This window comes from Rattus norvegicus, chromosome 2 (genome assembly GCF_036323735.1).
Source record: "Rattus norvegicus strain BN/NHsdMcwi chromosome 2, GRCr8, whole genome shotgun sequence".
In the NCBI taxonomy this organism is placed as follows: Eukaryota; Metazoa; Chordata; class Mammalia; order Rodentia; family Muridae; genus Rattus; species Rattus norvegicus.
In genome coordinates this window covers 201487749-201501975 of record NC_086020.1, presented here as the reverse complement: position 1 = coordinate 201501975, position 14227 = coordinate 201487749, and the positions used below count along the sequence as shown (strand labels likewise).

Below are 14227 nucleotides of genomic sequence, written 5' to 3'. Positions count from 1 at the left end.
CCTGTCAAAAGGAAATGCAGGGATAAAGAGTGGAGGACAGACTGAAGGAAAGGCCATCCAGAGACTGCCCCACCTAGGGATCCATCCCATATGCAGACACCAAACTCAGACACTATTGCTGATGCCAAGAACTGCTTGCTGACTGATATAGCTGTCTCCTGAGAGGCTCTGCCAGAGCATGACCAATATAGATGCAGATATATGCAGCCAAACATAGGACTGAGCTCCGGGAACAAATTGGAGACATTAGGGCAAGGACTGTAGTTGTTGAAGGGATTTGCAACCCAATAGGAACAACAACAATATCAACCAACCAGATCCCCCAAAGCTCCCAGGGACTAAAGAACCAATGAAAGAGTACACATAGAGAGACCTATGGCTCAGCTGGATATGGAGCAGAGGATGGCCTTAGAGGGCATCAGTGAGAGAGGAGCCCCTTGGTCCTGTGGTGGCTTGATGACCCAGGGTAAGGAAATGCTAAGGTCCTGAGGAAGGAGTGGGTGGGCAGGTGGGGGAGCGCCCGCATAGAGGCAGGGTGAGGGAGGAGGGGATAGGGGGTTTGTGGAGGGGAAACTGGGAGGGGAGATAACACTAGAAATGTAAATAAATAAAATAACCAATCACAAAAAGGAAAACATGCTGGAGGGCAGCTACATTACCCCAGCTCTATTTCCTACATTTTCTTATTCCGTTCTACATGAGACACATCAAATGATGGATACCTTTCTCAGTAGCGATTACATGTAGGTAACATGTTAATCACCTGCATTGGTATGGCTGTGTGTATATTATCATTCTCCCCTTAGTCTTAGCTTTCTCAGCCATCCACCTCTTTATAAAATACTGTCATCACTTACAATATTGAGGAGTGATCTCTATCCTTTCTCCATTTCCTTTGAGAAACTAAACATGCTCAGCTAGGGGAAAACAAGTGTAATTCTTCTCATGTATGTGATTTCATTCACAAGATAAGATGCAGTCCTGTCATTCAAGCAAAAGCATTTGAACTTTCACCATTATTGATTTAAAGATTATATTAGTAAATTTGCTCTAGCAAAACCAGGTAGGGTTTCCTTATTTTATATATTATTTAACATAATATGTGACACTAGATAAATAAAAACTTATTTCTAAATTTACAACTGTTGTGATAGAATCACGGCTGGCATCTGGACAGACTACACCAGGCCAATGCAGTTCCACTTGAGAAAGGTTTATTGTGGGGGAAGGGGACAAAAAGGGGCATGGAGACAAAGGGGGAAAAGAGAATGAAGACTAAGGGACGAAGACAAAGGTCTGGAAGGATCTGCCTTTTATTTAGGCTGTGATTTAATTGCTCGCAGATAAAGGAGGGAGGTAAAACACGTATGGTGATTGCCATGTGCAATATATGGAGATTGCCATGGCAACAGATGCGCATTTCCCTGTGGGTGACATCACCATCATCGCTGGGTTCGGAGAGGTTGTGTAACCAACCATAAACCCAGTTCCTGATAGCAACCATCGCCCATTAGGGATTTTATGACATTGATGTTCAATAGCTATTGAAAGAAAGGTGGTTTGTCTTAGAAGCAATAATCACGAAACTGTAGGCTTTATGGGGCAAACAAAACTGTGTGGAGTCAGCAAATGAAAAGATGAAGTGAAGAGAATTCTCTTCCTATCTTTAGGAGCCAAAATTCAAATATAAGTGGCAAGTAAAGCAAAAAAGTATAGGAAACAATAAAGACACTTGGAATTCAGATAGTAAGTTTCATTCTAGGGTGCTAAAGCAGAGTAATTCGAGCATGGGTAGAGAGTAAATGTGGGATTTAGAGAGAATGAAGGTATCATATATGACCATTGTGATTTGAAGCAGAATGGTCTGCATAATCTCTGAGCCCAGTGCATAGTAAGAGAGCAGAGTGCTTCCTGTTAACTGTGGTCACAAGGGAAGTGCCTTTGGTTGAGAAGTGGGAAAACAATGCGGATGGAAACATTACCTCAGCCCTTCTGGCTTTCAGAGTCTCATTTGAAAGCCAAGTGCTATTCTAATGAGTCTATCTTTACATGTAAGTTTGTCTTTTTCCTTTTCACCTTTTAATAGCCGACCTTTGTTCTGAACATTTATGATTTTAATTATTAATTGTCATAGAGGTGTTTTATTTCTTGTCCATTTGTTTTTTTTCTGTCATAGCAAGTTTATTATTTTACAGAATAATTTGTGCAAGACTCTTGAAGACTGGCCATCATTTTTACTATATAACTTGTCATATATTAGAATTAAAATTATCTTTTAAGCTTGAAAATAACCAGATTTTTCTATAGTTTATTCAAATAAGTAGACTACTACATTTATTTTTGAATTCTGAATAAAAGTGAACAACATAATCTAAAGTAGAAAAATAAAATCTTAACAAAACGAAACTAGTGGATAGAAGTTATAATTCTAAGTGAACTTCATAGTTACAAAAATTTTAAGTGAATGAATTTCATTATGCATGTTGAAAGGATAAAAATGGAAATTAATATTTTATATTAATTAGGAAGCCCAGTTTGCTATAAGTAGCAATATCATTCACATTAGTTTTTAATTTTTTTCATATGTCATGAATACCCTTATAATGAAAAAAAAAGGCTGTGATATTTGGAGAAAATTTGCTCTATACAAAATCAGGGACACAAACGTTTTTTAAGATACCTACTGAATTTAGAAACAATTTTGATTTTTGAAAGGAAGGAGTGGGGACTTTCAAACACTAATAAAAAGTACTTAGTGCTAGTGTTTAAATACTTCTGCAGTACTTAAATTTTTCCATTTATTTATAACATCTGATTTCATAAAAGTAAGCCTTATGCACAAATGCAGCCTAGTTCCGGACCTTTTTTGTATCCATAAGTACTAAACTATCAGTTTATCATTAATTAAATTTGAAGAACATTACAAGTTTAAAACTGTTAGGTATAGAAATGCCTGATTCGTTAAACATGGACAAATACCCAACATCTAAAGTAACATGTAAACAGACCTCTGCTGTTCAGCAAATCAATTCCAGCTGCTCATAGACACTACTGGATCTATTACACAACCTCTGTGTTTACTAATATAACAATGGCGGGAGATTTTGTTTTTGTTTTTTTTTTAACTATTCACTTAGTACAATTTAGTAAGTCAAAGTATTTGTTTTCAGAAAAGCCAGCAGCATTTTAAAAAATACACGTAAAGGAAAAGTTGGCTTAAGCCCTAAATACCTTCCTGAACAGCCATGCAGCTTAAACACAATCCATGCCACCTGGGGAGAAGAACATTGAACATGTGCACCTTTTCCCAGGATAACAGAAACGAGGCAAAGCAAATTCAGAGTCTTGCGAATGAGCAGCTGCCCTGTTTAATACATCTGGCACTCTACAAAAACGAGAGCCACTGTCATGTATGTTTATATAGATAGATATATAGATAGATTCTTTTTAATACATTATCATGCTTGCATCAAAATTTAAGGTTGATTTTTTTCCTGGTCTGTCATTTCAAGGGAATAATAAATTATAAAGTAGAAAATGATGAAATGTTTTGCATATTTCTGTGGAAGAACAGAAAACATTTACACATTGAGAGGTTCATAAAATTAACTGTACAGAATGAACAGCTTATATACACTGTCTGGGCAATTTTTCTTGGCTGGGGTATTTGAATGCAAGCGCTACTCCAAGACAAGTCACATTCATTCTTGTCCAAATCCCTCTGTCTCTTCTATTGCAACGTTTTTCCTTTAGTTGTTCACAACTCTTCTACTGTGGTAGATCCAAGCGATCAAAACATATATGGCTTCTTGGAAAACTGGTGTCTTTGCAAACTTTTTCAATACAAAACTTTTGAGGCCCATTGCTTCCCCTGAGCTCAGCAATTCTTCCTAGAGGCAAGCGACAGGTTCCAGTGACAAACAGCAATAGTCGCATGTAGGCTTCATTATCAGTCTCTTTCACAAACTGCCAAAACCAAATAATTTGCTGGCTGTTTCTTGTATAATGTCGATAAACAGTATTTCTCTGCCAGTCTGCCAAGTCAACCTCTTACATGCCACACAGCATAACCTCCAATTCTTTTTTATCAAAGTACTATAGCCATTGAAGGGGAACAACTTCATTAAAGCCATGAAGGAAAGCTTTGGTCTGTTCTTGTACTCCTCGAGGAAAACACCATTCTGTCATTAAACCAATATATTCATCTTTATTTTCTACAGTCACCAGGAAATAGGAACCTCCCAACTTTAAATCACGTGAAGTAACTTTTCCCAGAATCTCCATGTGTACAGAAAAGTACAATTCTAAGTCACATTCTTCAATGTTGTTATCTCTTAGCCAGATAAGAGAACTGTAAAATTCAGTATCAATAGAGACCAAATCTTTAATAGTACTTTACTTACCATATGCTGGTAGAATTGTAAAGAGAAATCAGTACCAATAAATTTTCAATGGAATAGTGCCATTGCAATAAAGTGACCAATAAAACAGAAGTATGAAAACAATCAAGATTTATAGTTGATGATGGATTTATCTGTAAGCAATAGTTATTCTTGCCTGCATACTCAAATAAACAATACATTGGGTTCAAAGCTTCATGGGAAAGCAAGAAAAAAACATTCTCTTGTAAGGTCACCATAATCAAGGCCTCATTCTCCTAGAAATTGTACATATAATCACCTTTCAAGTTACATGGTTTTAATGCAGTAATCTGTTGGAAGGAATCTTCAAATAAAGTCTTTCGGGATACGTTGATCTTTACATGACTGGGTAGTGCATTAGACTGGCACAAGTAATGGAAGTGAGCAAGCTTCCACGTAAAGCTGGGTTCATAAGCAATCTGTGTGCCACTTTAGTTACCAGTGATTTCCCATTGTGAGGCTCTTTGAATGTTGTTGTTCTTGTGTTATGATCAACAGAGTACCTGAAATCTTCCCGAGTAGACCTAATTTCCATGCCTTCTGGCAGGGTTTCTTCATTTGGTAAGCCTTGAGTTCTTGGATCTTGCCACTGGATTGTTTTTTTGTATTATGATTCACAGAGTAAACTCTGTCTGTTTCATCCACTCTCTCTTGCCAACCTGGTATGGGTCATTTTCTGCAGCTAACCCTGAAACCAAATAGAGGTATTGTTGGTTGAATTGTTGCATAGCCCCCGAAATTGATTCCTCTGAGACTGGCACTGTTCTAAATTTTGAAGAGATCCCATGGTAGGTCACTGCCAGGTTGTTGTTCTGGTGTTATGATATACATAATAATCTCTTCCATGATCATCAACTCTTCTCTCCCAACCTGGAGGCAAAGGTCTTTCCTATGTAGTACTGCAAGTATCATGATCCACATACTAGATTCTACCATGAAGATCTTTTCTCTGTCCCCACCCCGATGGCAAAGATTCTGGTCGGTGTTTCCAAGTGTGACTGCAGAGGTTCAACGCACCCTTCTGGCTGCCTCACTTTGTCAAAAACAGAATTATTTCTAGAATCAGAGCCAGGGTCTATGAGATTCTGAACTTCTGGTCCTACTTCTGCACTGGATTAGGGAATACATTCACTGTGTTCTGAGGATGTTGGGGTTTCTTATATGATGGTGCTAATACAATTGAAAGTTGAGGTGGTGTCTTCAGATGGTAATGAAGTACCCATGGTTCAAGTGTTATCAGCTAGGGCAGATGATTCTCCATTAACTGTGTCATGGGTGGGCTCAGATGTGAGTGGTTTTGGAGCTGGAGTATTTTGGGGTCTGGCAGCAACCTGAGACAGGGATGAAGATGTGTTTAACTACATGTGAACAGCGTGAGTTGGGAACTACAGTATTTCTTGACACATGATTACCAATTCCAATAGTACCTTCAACAGCCAACCTGAGAGTTGCCCTTGTTGAAGGGTCTCCATCCTCATTTCACTGAATTTCAATGGGTGGTAAGGAGCTATGGTTTCTTACAGTTTCTTGCTCAGTCACTAATCCATCAAGGACAACTGTCAGTTCACCAGTTTGCACTATTCCATTCTTGTTTTTCAATGAAAGTTTTTTTTTCCTCCCATCTTTATTAAATTGGGTATTTCTTATTTACATTTCAAATGTTATTCCCTTTCTGGTTTCCAGGCCAATATCCCTCTAACCCCTCCCCCTCCCCTTCTATATGGGTGTTCCCCTCCCCATTCTCCCCCCATTAACGCTCTCCTCCCAAGAATCCCATTCACTGGGAGTCCAGCCTTGGCAGGACCAAGGGCTTCCCCTTCCACTGGTGCTCTTACTAGGATATTCATTGCTACCTATGAGGTCAGAGTCCAGGGTCAGTCCATGTATAGTCTTTGGGTAGTGGCTTAGTCCCTGGAAGCTCTGGTTGGTTGGCATTGTTGTTCATATGGGGTCTCGAGCCCCTTCAAGCTCTTCCAGTTCTTTCTCTGATTCCTTCAACGGGGGTCCCGTTCTCAGTTCTCAGTTCAGTGGTTTGCTGCTGGCATTTGCCTATGTATTTGCTGTATTCTGGCTGTGCCTCTCAGGAGAGATATACAACCAGTTCCTCCTGTCAGCCTGCACTTCTTTGCTTCATCCATCTTATCTAGTTTGGTGGCTGTATATGTATGGGCCACATGTGGGGCAGGCTCTGAATGGGTGTTCCTTCAGCCTCTGTTCTAAACTTTGCCTCCCTATTCCCTCCCAAGGGTATTCTTGTTCCCCTTTTAAAGAAGGAATAAAGCATTCGCATTTTGGTTTCACCAGTTTGCACTATTACATTCTTGTTCTGTGCATTTAGGGTAATTCTAGCATTTGGGCTAATATCCACTTATCAATGAGTGCATACCATGTGTGTTTTCCTGTGATTGGGTTACCTCACACAGGATGATATTTTTCAGTTCCATCCATTTGCCTATGAATTTCATAAAGTCATTGTTTTTGATAGCTGAGTAGTAGTACTCCATTGTGTAGAGGTACCACATTTTCTGTATCCATTCCTCTGTTGAAGGGCATCTGGCTTCTTTCCAGCTTCTGACTATTATAAATAAGGCTGCTATGAACATAGTAGAGCACGTGTCTTTGTTATATGTTGAAGCATCTTTTGGGTATATGCCCAAGAGAGGTATAGCTGGGTCCTCAGGTATTGCAACGTCCAATGTTCTGAGGAACCTCCAGACTGATTTCCAGAATGGTTGCACCAGTCTGCAATCCCACCAACAATGGAGGTGTGTTCCTCTTTCTCCACATCCTTGCCAGCACCTGCTGTCGCTTTTTCTAATTTTCTGTTGTGTGTTGGTGGTCTGTGGGGTAACATTTACAATCCGTTGCTCATCCCATTTTGGATTAGAAGAATTACTGGACTTTGCTGTTTTCTTAATTTCTTCATCTGCAATGACTTCACTATATATTGCTGTTCCAAACCAGTTCTTTTTTTTTTTTTTTTTTTTTTAGTTTGACACTGGAAACTGTTAACTTTAGCTGTAACCTTCCACTGTGGTACTTGGGATGAATGTGTCCTAGCATCAGTGTACAAGAAGTATGAAGGCTACTCCCTAAGTCTCAGCCTTGTATGTAAGCTGTGGATCCCTGGTTGGAAGAAGTTGTCAGTTAGTAATGTCACCAAAGACTGGAGATTAGCTAAAATAAGAGCTAGTGAGACCCTCGGTATGTACCAAGAGGCCAAGTTTCCTAAGGGATCCGTATGAATTTCTTAAATGAATGCCAAATATAAACATAAACAGATGAAGTTTTTTAAATGTGATAAACCTTTTTTTCTGATAACCTGTCTAAATTTGAAACTCTAAATTGCAGCCTAAAAAATGTTCCACAGAAGAAGCTGACCTGAAAACTTTCATGAACTCTAAATAAGGAAGATTGATACTTTCCAGAATTCTGTAAAATCAGGTAAAGCAGGATAATTAGAAAACCTAAAGTAAAAGTAGTTAGGAGATGCCAGTAAATCATATTCTAACTTCAGTAGGAAATTTTCCTTGTGTCCTTACTGAGAAATGTTTATCTAATCTGGACTATGTAAATAAAAGAATGGTCTACCTAAGAGTGTACATATACTAGAACTGGGTAAGTAAGCCTAATCACCAGTCACTATTTTAAAGCTACTGTGGCAGGAAAATAATTATAGTATAAAAAAGTTTTAGTCAGCTTAAAATGAATTGCAATTGACCTTGGTAAATCACAGACAGAGTTGTTCCTTTTTAATATGTAAGTAGCTTCTATTGGACCTAAGCAATAACAATATTTTCTCTTTTCAAATAGACATGGTATAAAACAAAGTACACTTCACTTGAGGTTATCTCATCTGCTCAATGTGTCACAAACTTTTGCTTTTGATCTCCTTTGCAAAAATGAGTGATATATTGCAACCTCTACCCAAATTTCCTTCAGTCTCACTCACTGTTTGTGCTTACCTTGTATTTTTATTGCTATGAATGCTTGCAGTTATTTCTTATCAATGAAACCTTCCTTAAATTCCTATATACCTGAAAGTTATATTATATCAGTAGATATTCATTTTGCTCATGATATAGAATAGGTTAAGAAAAAAGGACTGGCTTCTCTGTAAAGCTATAAAAATCATGATCACAAAGTATTAAAGTAAACTAGATTACATAAAAATTGTCATCTTTAAAACAGCCTTAATATCTAATTTTCTGACATGAAAAATAAGGTGGCATAGCAAGACACAGAACATAGTGATATTTAATGTAAGCATATGATATATATATAGCTAGCTAATCCATGTACACATATACTATGTTGAAAACCAAAGTCTACAAAAATTAAAAATACCTGAGAGAATAAAAAATTGTACTGCTATTTTTATGTGGTAATTTTGACAGGGATCCCTGTTTACTTGTGAAGATTAGGAAACATGAGATTACATAATGTGAGCAATAAAAAGAAGGCAGTATGGTCAAGCATTTCAAAACTATGTAATTTGGGGCTAGGCACAACATAGTCACTTGTTCTCCAAAGTTTGATCAGTTTTGTTTTCTGTAGAGAGCTCTGGTATAAAGCGGCATTTCTTTGATGGAGGATGTAATGTATGCAAAATATATGTAATAACAACATATCTTCTGAATGTAAGGCACAGGGATCATGACAAAGGAGGGGTAAAACTGTAAAAGCCAGAGCCACAGGAATATTTTTTCTTCTACAAGTGTCAGAGAAGCTAAACTCTTGGTCTCATCAATATGGATTTATAAACATGACCTGAAGAAGAAAGACACCAGTAGAAAAAGGATTTTTCATGGAGATTTAAACCTAATTGAAACACTATGGGTGACTAAGACTTTCTGGAAGGCAGAGAAATAATCTTCCTCAAGAAAGGGCCTATAAATTGATATCTAATACCCACTTGTCATCAGAGAAATCATATCTCTACAAGTACAACTATATGGACAGAGTAGAATACACAGGCACACACACATATTATATAAGTATATTATGTATAATAAGTATTTATTATACATATATAAGTATGCTTAAATATACATAGAAAACCTGCTCAGTACACACACACACAGACACACACACACACATACACACAAGTTACACACACATATTTAAATAAATGGAGGCTGTGAATATGAGAGAGAGAGATCAGGGGGTGCCTGACATAAGAAGGGTTAGAAAAAGGAAATATGGAGGAGAAAATGATTATTTAAATAATGTGAAAAATTTTATTTCTCTCTATAGATCACTGCATTCTCTTTACCCATACACAAAAACAGAAAATCCATAAAGCAACCAAAGGCTTATATTTGACACACATTTCCAAATATTTAATGTGACAGTTCCCATAAGCTCTGGTATATATGAGAAATTGTGTGTTTAAAACAAACTTTATAGTTTTTAGTGTCTGTAGAAATATTACTTACTGTTTATGTGTCTTTGGAAAAATTGAGAAAATAATGCCGAATTCAATATAGTCACATCTAATTGCTAGCTTTGGATTGCACAGTCAGCTAAATGACTTTATGACATTACTCATTTTCTCAGCACGAGTTTTTAACATCTGAATCTACAATACAGTCATATTTTTATTACCATTTTTGATGAAAAAAATCAATGGCATAAAGAGATTTAATACCAATAAACTCTGTTGATGTAATAAATAGCTTCTGTATTATAAAGACTGCTCCAAGTTGTTAGGATTATCACAATTACCAGATGACCCCTGATCAATCATCTGCAGAAATGTTCCTTATACATAGTTCCTCTAATCTACTGAAATTTATAGCATTACCCACAGAGCAGTTCAGTATCCAACTGCAGGGATGTTAATGAGCCTATAACACTAAGAAAAACTGTGCTGTTTAGAATTTTCTTTTTCTTCTTGTTTGTCTTCTAGCATTTAATTTTAAAAAAAAAATTGGGCAATTTTATGTTATTATATAATTGATTTTAGTCATTTTTCTGACTTCCATATGCCTTGCTTCTTCCTCAGTTTTGCATCATTAATAGGGAATATTCCATCATCCCCTCCCCCATTCCTGTTTATTAACTGACAACTATTGAAAAGGGTGCCATTTTCTCTAGTAGTATAAAATTGACAAGTTTTCCTTACCCCAGTAAGTAACCTCCTCTCATACTTTTCCAATAATCTATTATCAACTTTTTCCATTTTGCAGTAGTAAACTACAAAAATGTTTTGTCACTCTTGAACATTAGTCTGACTTTGCAGGAAGGTCCCAAGTTCCTTGACTACAGTATCAGAAATAAGATATTTATATTAAGACAATAAATGCTATGAAAACCTTGTGTATACTCAGTTTTATACTCAGTTTATACTCAGTTTTCAACATAATGTGTATGCTTTACATGCGTTAAAGTAAGCATATAAATACCCATGTGTAATTCTATGCAACTGAGAGTGTGTTTATGAGAGAATACCTTATATTGTGCGTGTCACTAGTTCTTCTAACAGTGGATATAGAAATGCCCCAAGAACTTTAAGATGAGCTGATACAACAGATACAAAAGAGAAATGATAATTCTGTCTCTATATGAGTCCAAAAGCTTATATGCTATGCTATCTGGAAGCACAGTTCCCTTTGATGCCAACAGGTAATGAGCAAGGAAGTCTTTCATTCTTCAATCCAAAGTGAGACTAAAACCCTGCTATTCTAAAGTGAGTATGTGAGGGAAGGCGTAAACCTTGCTTTTCTGTGGTGGCTTTAAGCTAGTTTTATAAATTGGAAGAAAGCTGCCCACAATGAGGAAGAATATATTTTACTCAGTTTACCATTAAATAATCATCTTATACAAACTCACATGAAGCCATGAACAAAATGCTTCTTAGCCCAAATGATTTCAAAATTAATACCTAGCATTTCTGAGACTCAACCAACTTGTCATATGAAAGAAAACTGCACAAATATATCGTGTGTTGTATCTTAATATTTATGTCCTCTCACTCATTCTCCAGCCAGGCCTGCTGACAAGCACCAATCTATCATTTCTATGATTAATTATAGAGCAAGTGAACCATGCAGGCTTTCTTTTTCTAAAAAGGAGTGTACTCTTGAGAGGCAACAAGACTGCCACCGAGATCAGTATCTCAATCCTCCCAACTGCTGGATAGTGTCACATCTATGCTACACCATCGGGAAGGAGAAGATTAACCATCTGCTATGATGTGTATTTGTTAGTTTCTAGTTTTCATTATCATAAATAATGTTAGCTAGTATTACTGTATGTGTGTGTAGATCTTATCTAAATACAGCTTGACAATTTTTGAGTTTAATAAGCAAGTATGATTGTTGAATTTTTTACATGTACAGATTGGGTTTGAATACTTAAAGATAATAAATCATTCCATTTAACTAATTGGGGGTATGGCAGGCCATGTACCAGACTGGGGATCAGTGGGAAACAATAGGGAGTTAGTCCTCTCCTTCAATCATGTAGGTTTCAGGAATCCAGTACAGGTAAAGAACTGTAGTTGTATACTCTACAAGATGATTCTAGTCCCTTTCAAATGGACAACCAATATTAAAGACAATAAGATCACTTTCACTAGAACAGTATCTAAAATTTTAGAATAATCTAATTTATACTTACTTGAGTTTCAAATACTTTCTGTAATACACTAAAATTTCTTATCTTCCTTCAGCCAAAAATATCTCTTACATTTCCTTACAATTTTAAAATATATTTCTCTGTGTAATAAATGTTTTCTCTATATGCTACAAAGCCACTTGCAGAATTAAATATTTCATATAATCAGAGTAAGTCATAATTAAGATCTACCAAGAATGTCCATCACCTAGACTATTTTAACAAAAATACACATTATGTCTTTAAATGTGATACTTCTTCATACTCAATCATTTAGACAAAGAATATTAAAGGAAAACGTGTTAATAGGAAAAATATTTCCAAGTTACCATGGGCAAAACCAAGAAAATATTGTCTATCTACTTCCGCACATTGTCAAGAAAGAAACTGCTTAAATTTTATATCAATTTCTATCCCACATATTTAGGAATTTTATCCTAAAACAATTCTTATTTTAAATAGTGTCTTTTGAAAGAAAAATAATATTACAGGAAAATGTATAATAAATAAAATTAATGCTGTTAGGGACTGAAGTTAATTTTGCATTTTTTGGAGTTGCAAGCACAAATAAAAAACATGAGAAAGTACAAAGCATTCATTATTTAGTAGGAATTCTACTAGCTGGTAAACAGACATTTTTCATTCCCTGTGAAATTTCAAAAGGCTTAATTACATAGATTTTCCATCATTGCCATCAAATGAAAATAGAACAATATTTCAAAATGCAATCTCACCAATAAGCAGAAAAATATTCAGTGAGACATATTGATGCTTTAAAAATGTAGCTAATGGAACCTTAGTTACATAGATTTCTGCTATGATAACTTCATGTGCACCCTAAGAAGTGGGATAATCAGTAATCACATCACTTTATAATTCTTCACAAATCACTAATATGTTAGCTCTTGTTTCTGGGAAAAACTATGGGATATGTAACTAAAGCTAGGATATAAGAAAAGCAGGGAAGTGCTACTGTTTGATGACCATTGTGTTCTCTTCTATTTCACAATAAAGGTGAATTCAGGGAGGTGGAAGTGCTTGCTACCTAACCTGACAGCGTAGTTTAATCCTTGAAACACAAGGAACAAGGAACTGGCAGTCCTTTGACCTCTATTGCTTACCATGGAAACACACATCACTTCACTCAACTGGGTAAATAAATATAATTTTTAAAATATGATAAGAAAAAAGAAGTGGTAAAGAAGGAGAAAACTTTAAAAAATGTGTTGGATTTCTAATTGTTCCACTTAAAGTTTTATAGAGATTCATAGAATTTGGAATCACTTATTAATATCAGGATTTGTCATGTTTCTTTCTTTCAATGAAGTATTAATTTCATATTTGGTTTACATTTTCATTATAGCTTGAAGATAATTTAAGACATGACCCACTATTTACTAATCAGTTGGACCAGCTATAGGTTATATTACCACGTACCTGGATATTATTGTTACAAATGTTCCTAAAACTTTATGCATCTTTGGTTTCTGCTTTTTTTGTTTGTTAGTATGAATATTTTTGAGACTTTCTTCTATGTAATTTATGCTGTCCTCAAACTCATGATGTTCTTTATTCAGCCTTAAGAATGCTTGAGACATCAGACCTGGCTTTAAGTTTTAGCTTCTGCAATCTGGAAATTAAAATAATTTTTCTAAAGTTCCTTGTAACAGACAGGTGGGACTTTTGATATAACCATTGTGACAGTAACACAAACTAAAAAATAGATCACTCTCAACAATCAGAACTCAAAGACATTAAATGTTGGATTTTTAAAACGTGCAAAATCTAGTATCTTTATTTTCAAACTATAAATTACAAACTGGATTTTACACCAACTTCTAAGTAAAATTAATTTCATAAGGGTTATTAAATTTTTATTGTTATGGTTTAGATACATGCCAAAATTAACCTCTGGATTCCACTTAGGTCTACTGAAAAAAACTTGATACTGCAGAGAAATAGCACTGGATTTTCAATTTGATCAATCGCACTTTGGAAATGAGATACAGACTATTTTATTCCTATACAAACTATAATTTTACCAAATGATAGATAAAAACAATACTGAGCTTTTGGGGAAATAAATGCCCTCTCCAATATGATGGACATTGTTGGAATTAAAGTTTTGCCATATCCTAAGTAGGATCTTCTAAGCTCCAGAAAGGAGGGCAATGTTACGAACTGGA

The 14227-nt window shown here is 35.9% G+C and overlaps 1 pseudogene; it reads right to left on the bottom strand.

Annotated features, from left to right (window-relative positions):
* Positions 1 to 3701: 3701 nt before the first annotated feature.
* Wwp1-ps1 (WW domain containing E3 ubiquitin protein ligase 1, pseudogene 1) lies at positions 3702 to 5644 on the bottom strand (annotated as a pseudogene).
* Positions 5645 to 14227: the final 8583 nt, after the last annotated feature.